Below are 8,731 nucleotides of genomic sequence, written 5' to 3' on the forward strand. Positions count from 1 at the left end.
ACTGCTAGTTTAGTACATGCATTCTGTTGTCCTTACCCACTTGATGACAGACTTTTTGCAAAGTCAGAAGCCTTCGAGATGTGCTCTCTGCTGATGGCCTCTCTTCATAGTCCCCACAGGGCTGTGTCCTGACCCATAATTGGATCCCTCCACACCCTCTTACCCCTTTTTTCTCTTTCCCAGTCTATCTTTCCTCTCTCAGAGCATAAAATTAATGATTGCATCATTTCTACTTGGCAACGAATCAACTGTTTATACTTTAGGCCAAATATGTTTTAGCTGAAACAGACTCTTAAATTCCTTCAGTTGTGAAAAAGGTTAATGTTAGATGCAAGCTTCAGAACACTGGGTGGCGCTGTTTCTCTTCAACTGGGACAAATGACCACATAGCTGGTCCATCTGCTTCAACAATGTGCTGAAGAGACCTTTCGCCTGGTGTCCTGTATTGTTTGTCCACCTTGTTAGTGCATTTCTGCAGGGACGCAGAAAAATCACCGACACGTGGGAATCCCCCTCCTGTGCCCTTGATGTAGTGAATGACCCTATGGTCATTCATTCCCATCATTTCCATGGGGATCTAATGTCGGTTGTTCTCCGCATCTACCTTCCTTGCTCTAAAGAGTCTACCAAGTCCATGCTGTTACCTTTCTAATTTCAGGGAGGCTGCGGCTGCATTTGCCACTTTTCTCTCCTATTTTCTTCTCTCTTTTCCTTCTTCCTGTGAATTTCCTTCATTTTGTCAGAAAGGCCTTCTAATGCCTCCTGGCCTGTATCTATCTAGCTTTCTCCTCTGGTCTTTCAGTCTTCCAGGGGTGTCCCTTCTCAGTACATGGATTCTGTTCTTCCCCACAGCACATTCTTGGATCTCTGCTCATTCGTAGTAAGGATACACAGAAAGCATATAGGGCATCTACAGGAGCATCAGATACTGTCTGGAGGAACAAGTCTCCACAGAGTTGATGGCAGACAACCGAGAATGCAGGGTATGCGTAGAGTTATCTTTCTTTATTCTGTAACTTTTCTTTCTTTTTCAGTGCTGTTGTGCCCTTTTCACAGTGAGAATAGTGAGGCCCACAGACGTTTAAGTCCTAACTTGATTGTGGAACTACAAAGTAGCAAAACTTCTACTGATTATAGGTTAAGCGAGTTCTTCTCCCATTCAGTCATCCATCCACCCATCCATCATTCATTCATTCATTAGAAGATTTAAGTCCTGACTTAAGTTTGCATAATAAGTAGCAATGCTCCTACTACTATAAGTTTAGTGAATTGTTTCCACCATTGCCATCCAATCATCCATCATTCATTCATTCATTTACTTACTAAAAATTTGTTAAGAACCTACTATGTGTTGTTTCTATAATAAACATTAGATATGTAACAGCGAGCAAAAAACTAAGTCCTGGATTGCATTTTAGTGACAGAAGGGGGAGGGGCAGACAGTAAACATCATTTATGTGTTGAAAACCAATATTACACAGTGGGTCAGGGGATGATAATGTCACACTCTAGTGTGATTATCCTCCTTTTATGCGTGTGTTAGCTGGGCAGGTGTCAAGGAATCGGAAAGGCAAACGTGCACCAACAATTGTAACAGCAGCATTTTCCTCATTATCGTGATTCATTGTGTGGAGTTGCTCCCCTGCTCTTCCTTCTCCCCCAGCTCCCCCTCCGGAGAACGAGAGAGGAAGGTGAGCACTCGGTAAGCTGGGGAGGGGTTTTCTCCATAGCTGGATGCTGGGAGATAGAGGCAGGAGGGGGGCTGGTAGGCGCAGCCCTGCAGGGGAGAGAGTGGTTCAGTGTGGATTTCTCTGTCAGGAGGAACCTGGAAATCACTTACTAAAAGCAATTTCCCTGATGTGGCTTTGCGTTAGTCCCTTTTCCCCCTTTGACCTGAGAGCGAAGAAAACAATTTCGAGCACGAAGGGTTCTGTCAGCGGGTCTCACGAAGACTCAAAGCACCTTGCCAGGAACATTCCCCCAAAGATGGCCTGGCTAGAGGGTGAGGGGTGTGGGGGCAAAGGGCATGCCGGCCGAGGGGACGACTACGTGGGACAAGGCAGTTCAGTTAGGGGAAGGGCTACCCGCATCAGAGTGGCCAGGAGAAAGCTGGTGGTGTTGGGGCCGTCCAAGTGGGAAGGGCTTGGTGGTGTTTTAAGGTAACAAGGAATCCTTATTTGTTCTTAAAGTGGGTGAACGCCTGTTCCATCCTGTAGGTGGATAATGGATAATGGTTAAGGGAGTCATCTGGAGGATTGTAAAAGGAGAAAAGGAAGGAAATGAGAAGATACGATGCAGTGGAGGGGAAACATTTTAAAAGATTATTATATTACCTTTCTTTTTTTGTGGTGAGAACATTTCAGATCTACTCGCTTAGCAAAATGCAACTATAATACAGTATTATTAACTATAGTCACCATGCTGTACATTAGATCCCCAGAACTCAGCCATTTTATCACTTGTGAGGTGATGGGTGTGTTAACTTGATTGTAGTAATCATTATGCAATGTACATGTATATTAAATCGTCAAAGTACACCCTAGATATGTACGATTTTTATTTGTGAATTGTACTTTAATAAAGCTAGAGAAAAGGATTATTAAGAAGCATGCTTAGCAGAATTTGATCACTGATTAGGTGGGTAACTAGGATTTATGAGGAATTACTGTGTGTCAGGCACTTGTAAAGTGACTTCCAGATGCTAAGCCACATACTCCTCAGACCAATCCCCAAAATACTACTATGAAAAACCCCATTTACAGGTGTGGAAACAGAGTTTCATAAAAGTTAAGTACCTTGCCCATGAGTTTAGAGCTGGACATCGAACCAGAGGGCTGGGTCCAAACCACCCTTGTGACTATTTCTGCTCATTTGTCCCCAGTAGTAGATGTGGGCAAGGAATCCAGATATCCAGTTGGAGACATCAGGTCAACTGCTTGACACAATTCTACGTCACTGGCGTGGTCACCTGACATCCTACACTTTGGCTCCTAGTTGGTAACTAAAATATAATCACCATTAATATACAAAGTCCTCCTGCTTTCCTCCTGAAACTCAGGTTGAGGTCACTGGCCATCAGTTATTTCATGCCCCTAACTCACATTTTGTGGACAATCCTCCACTTTCCTCAAAATTTCTGCTAATTTCTAGAGACCTATATTCTGTTCGTTCACTCCTGCCTCTGAATTTTTGTTCCTGGCAGACTCTTGGTCTCCAAATTACAGTCTCACCATCTGTGGCTTTTCTTTACTCTCTGCCCTCACACTGACTTGGGTCTCCACAAACATGTATCCTAGTCACACGGGTCACTTGTGTGACTTTGGGGATTGGAAGCTGTCCCAGTTACTACCGCTATGTTACGAACCTCCTGGAACTAATGATATAAAACAACAATGATTTTATTATGCTCACTGATTTTTTTTTAGCCAAGAATTCTGCAATACACTGTGGAGGTGGCTTCTAATCTGCAATACTGGAGGTCTCCACTGGCCAGTCAGCAGGGAGGGGACCCTGAATCATCTGTGTGTGACTCAAAGGCTGTGCCCACCTGGGACTGTCACCCGAGCACTTCCCCATGGCCCTTCCACAGGCCTTGAGCTCTTCACACAGTGCAGCTGGATTCCAAGAGGGAGTGTCTCCAGAACAAGCATTTGCGAGAACCAGTCAGACACCGCAAGATCCTGTGTGATTCAGCTTCTGAAGTCCCACAGCCTCACTGCTGCCCAGCTCTTAGCTGGAGCTCTCAAAAGCCTGCACCTTTTCAAGGAGAGAGAACACAGACCCCCACCTCTCAGATGTATTAAAGAATTTGTGGCCACTTGAAAAAAATAGCAGAAAGAGGGCTGTTGTCTTCTTTTGGCTTCTCTACTCATGGGAGTTTCTCATTAGACACTTTAATCCATAGGCTTCTTCCTGCCTCGTTGCTCTCCCCATTACCCACAAATTCCCATCTATTTCCATTCATACATCTATGAGTTCATTCTTGCATTCAACAAATGTTTATTGAGTACCTAATAGGCCAGGCACAGTTTTGAGTGCTTAGAATACATCAGTGAACAAAAGCTACTAAAATTACTTTTCCTATAGAGCTTATGTTCCAGGAAGGGGAAAACAAAATGAATTATAAACATAATAAGCAAATGTTACAAAATGTTCAGTGGTAGTGTTTCAGAAAAAAGAAAGCATAAGACATGGTAAAGGACTAGGGAATTTGAGGAGGATAAGTGTCATTTTAGATGGGGGTGGTCATGGGAGGCCTCATCAAGAGGTGGCATTGGAGTAAAGACATGCAGGAGGTGAGAGGGCAGGAGTCATGCCCTCATCCAGGGAAAAACAATCCAGATAAGGTGAACAGCTAGTACAAACGTCCTAAAGTAGGTTCTAGAATATTTAAAGAAGAGCAAGGATGCTGTGGTGGCTGAAAGAGAGAGAAAAATCAAGATCAGGAAAGTAACAGAAGCCCAGGTCATGGAGGGCCTTGTAGAAGGTAGAGGAATTCTAAAATTGGGATCTATAGGAAGGTTTTGTGGAGAGTAGATATTTATTGTGAGTTAATATTTTTAAAGGTTCCCTCTGGCTCCTGTGTCAAGAATAGACTCCGAGAAATAAACTTGTAAGGGGGAGTATGAGTTTGGAGGCTGTTGGAGCCATCTAGGTATCAGAAGATGGTGGTTCAGACCAGGCTGAAAGCTGTGGAGCTGGTGAGAAGTGATCAGGTATTGGATATATTTTGAAGGTAGAGCCAGTAGACTTTCCTGACATTGGATGTCACAGGAGAGAAAAGGCAAGGAATTATAGGTAACTTCAATGTTTTTCTTCTGAGAAATCAGTTGCCATTGATTGTGGTAAAGAAGGCTACAAGTAGAAGCAAGGTTTTGGGGGGAATTAGGAAAGATTAGGATTGAGTTTTAGACATGTTGAGTTTGAGAAGTCTTTTCTATAAATTCGTGGAGATATTAAGTTGGATATGCAAGCCAAGTGTTCAGAAGAGACTTTCAGACTAGACCTAAATTTGTAAATTTTGATCTATAGTAGGTATTTAAAGCCATGAGAGGGTGGGATAAAATGGGAGTGAGTATAGATAGTGGAGAGAAGAGGACCACAGGACACTCCAGTAGGAAGAGGTTGGAGCAACAAGCAGAGGAGACTGAGAAGAAATACTCATGAAATTAGGCAGAAACACAGGAGGGTGTGGTGTCCTGGAAGCCAAATGCAGAAAGAGGCAGCAAAGTCAAGCAAGAAGAAGTAACTAACAGTGTCAAATGATGGTGGGTCAGGTAAGAAGACAGAACTGACCACCGAATTAGCAATGTGAGTGTCTCTGTGCAGCCTTGAAAAGACTTCTGATGGGGTGAGAGGGTGGTGGATGCAAAGACCTGAATGGATTTAAGAGAGAAAATGGAGGCAGCAAGTATAGTGTCCATTTTAAAGGGATTTGCTATACATGGAAGCAAGGATATAGAGCATCGCTGTCAGGGGATAAAAGGTCTGGAGTAGAGAGAAGGTTTATTAGACAAAGATGGGGGAATATATCAGGTATGTATGCTGATAGCAGTGGTCTAGGAGGGAGGTAGAAATTGTAGGAGAGAGAACTGGAGTAACATTGCTCAGCAGGTGAGAGGGATGAGCTCTGGAGCACAAGAGGAAGAGTTTGCTTTAGATCGGATCAGGGGCATTGATCTGTGGTCACACTCAAGGAGATACAGATGGCCGGAGGGTGTGGGGATTCTCCTCTGATTACTTCCATTTTCTCAACATAGAAAGCAAGGTCATCCACTGGAGATAAGTTTTGGAAAGGTGATGTTAAAGATCTGATGAGGGAGGAGAAGCTCTCTAAGAGTGAGCTAGGAGCACGGAGGAGTGACTAAGCCAAGGAAGTAAGGGATAGTGGCTGAGCAGTGTTAAGGGCCTCTTGAGTCCCAGTCACATACTTACAATGATATCAGTCACAATGGGTGGTTATTTACTTCCAGGCATGTTCAGCTGCACAAGGGCAAGCATGAGTGGGTGTAGAGTTGATTTGAACCAGACTGAGGTTTTTCTAGCCAGCAAAGTGAAGTGAGGGACTGTCAAGGGAACTGAGGGAATCACAGGTCTGTGCTCACTGACAATACATTTCAGCGGGTTAGGAAGAGAGGGAGAGCATTGAGGGAGAGAATCAGTGGGAAGATCCATGGAGTGCAGAGCTGGAGCCAGGCTGCTGGAAGAATGAGTGGAAGTCAGAAGAGTGGGAGGCATGAAATAATGAGTTGCCATTATAGGTAATGATGTCATCTAGATAAGTACCTAGGATTGAGTGATGGAGATGGGATGGGGGACAGGATTTTTGAAGGAGAGAATGTCAAGGAACTGAGAGGCCAGTGTGTTGTAAGGTCATCTAGAAATACCCTAAATGTGTTAACAGTGAAGTTCTCTTATCCTGTGGCCACATCTCTCACCACCATTCATCTCACAATAAATGTGGTAGACATAATCTTATTATCTTATTTGTGTACTTCTCTAGGTGTTTGATACGCATTTGTTGAACTGAAAGAACTGAACTATAGTTGTTTTTAACAGCCCCTACCTTTTCCAGCTCTGCTCGTGAGCAGTCACTGAGGCTCTCCACCAAGGGTCCCCTCTCCTCGTTGGAACTAGTTCCTCACCCCTTCTTCTCTCTGGGTTCTACCCAGGAAAGAGATGTGAGGGACCAAACAACAATCTCTCCGTTAACCTTAATTATATAGGACAAAAAAACTCCCTAGAAAGGATTAGAAAATATTACTTTGTCAATTTGTCTGAGCAGGAACAGCCCAGATATTTGGTTAAACATTACTATGAGTGTCAGTAAGGGTATTTCTGGATGAGAATAATATTTGAATCTGTAGACTGAGTAAAGCAGAAGGCTTGAAAAGAGCAAAAAGGCGGAGTAAGAAAGAACTCTCTCTGCCTGTCTTTGAGCTAGGATATCGGTCTTCTCCTGCCTTTGCGCTCTGACTCAGACTTGAACTTACACCATTGGCTTTCCTGGACCTCATGCCTTTGGGCTCGGAATGGAACTGTACAACTGGCTGTCCGCATCTCCAGTTGGCTGACTGCAGAACTTGGGACTTCTCAGCCTCTAGGATCACGTAAGCCAATCCTTTCAAATCTCTCTTTCTCTTCCTCTCCATCCAAACCTAAATGTTGGGGCCTGCCTCTGGATTGCTCCTGTACCATTATCCATCTAGGTGTATGGACAATTGTTAATTTTGTCTCACAGGCCCATTTTTAGGCAGAACAAAGACCAAAGAGGGAGAAAAGGAAAGTTAGAAAATAGGTGGCTATGGTCGAAAACATATCATGTTCCTTTTCACCCCACACTCCCTGTGGGTAAAAGGTAAAGAGTTTGACTAGATCAGATGTATTCTCTCCAACACTTCTGGAGCTGGGATAGAAGAGAAAGTCTAGTCAGCTTATGGGCCTAAGGAGGAAAGTAGGCCGAGTGGTATCCACTGTCTTCCTAAGGATGGAAGACATTGACATCTTCTTCTCTGTCTTCAGATGCTGTACATATTGGTCTTGATGCTATACTTGTGCCCCATCTATTGATCATGCATGCCCATTGCGTTATTACACACCGCGACCCCAAATGACCACAAATACATTTCTATCACAGAGACCTAACTACATGATGGACAGTCACAGTCCAAGGGGTAAGACTGTCATGGAAGAATGCACATGTGACAGTGGACAGAGGGTCACTCTGTTGCACAGGACCAAGTGATACAGAAGCTGCACTATTTTACTACTTCCAAATGATGATGTGCATTTCATCTTGTTGATCCCTATGCCAATATTGTAAGAAAATGACTTATATTATCCTGTTTGTCAAAATTATAATATTAATGATTATAATTATCAAGGGGTAGAAAAAGGAGGGCAGAAAAGGAAAGAATGTGGCATCCGAAATTCCTTTACAGAAGGATGACTGGAAGATGACTTTCAATACCTTTTCCACACCAGCCAGCATTATAAAGGTGTTTCTTGAGATCCAATGCCTTTTCTATGGCTTTATATTCCCATATAATATCTAATGCTTATTAAGAGGTATTTTGTGATCTTTTATGGGTCTTAAAGAAAACATATTTCTACAAAATACAAGTAGGCAGTGAAAGAGTAAACATAAAAATGTAAAATTAGCTCAAAAGTCTGTGAAGCTTTGCAAGAATCTGATGTAATGAGCCAAAATGACCTTCTTCATTTTCTGTCATTTTCCTCAAGACGCTTATGTCTTATATCTATGTGTAAATGTTACATGGGCTCTGTCATTAGGTGGATATTTGCTCCTGAATGATAAAAAGGTTCATTTTTCTCCAAATTTAATTTGATTCTATTGCAACCATGGCCAGTGAGGAATAGTCCTAGGAGACTGGTGTTGCCAAGTGTTCTTATGAATGTGACATCTTGTTAAATGGAAAAAAAATGGCCAAAAGTAGTCTAAAAGTACAGACTCAGAAGGGAAATTATTAAAGGCCGTTTCTCAGACTACAGTATTTGTTGGTGAAACTCACCAACTCTTAGAGCTTAGGAAATTCCATACTTCATTCTCTAGTAGCTTTCAAGGTCTCTTACAAATATTTAGCTCACACACATGAATATCCAGGCACAGAACAATGAAAGTTTGTTAGCTGTCATTCTCCATGCTTACAATGTTATGTCCATCCTGACTTTTTCACAGAAGTTGCCTAGTGTTCAATACAAAGATATAATA

This window comes from Manis pentadactyla, chromosome 3 (assembly GCF_030020395.1).
Source record: "Manis pentadactyla isolate mManPen7 chromosome 3, mManPen7.hap1, whole genome shotgun sequence".
Lineage (NCBI taxonomy): Eukaryota > Metazoa > Chordata > Mammalia > Pholidota > Manidae > Manis > Manis pentadactyla.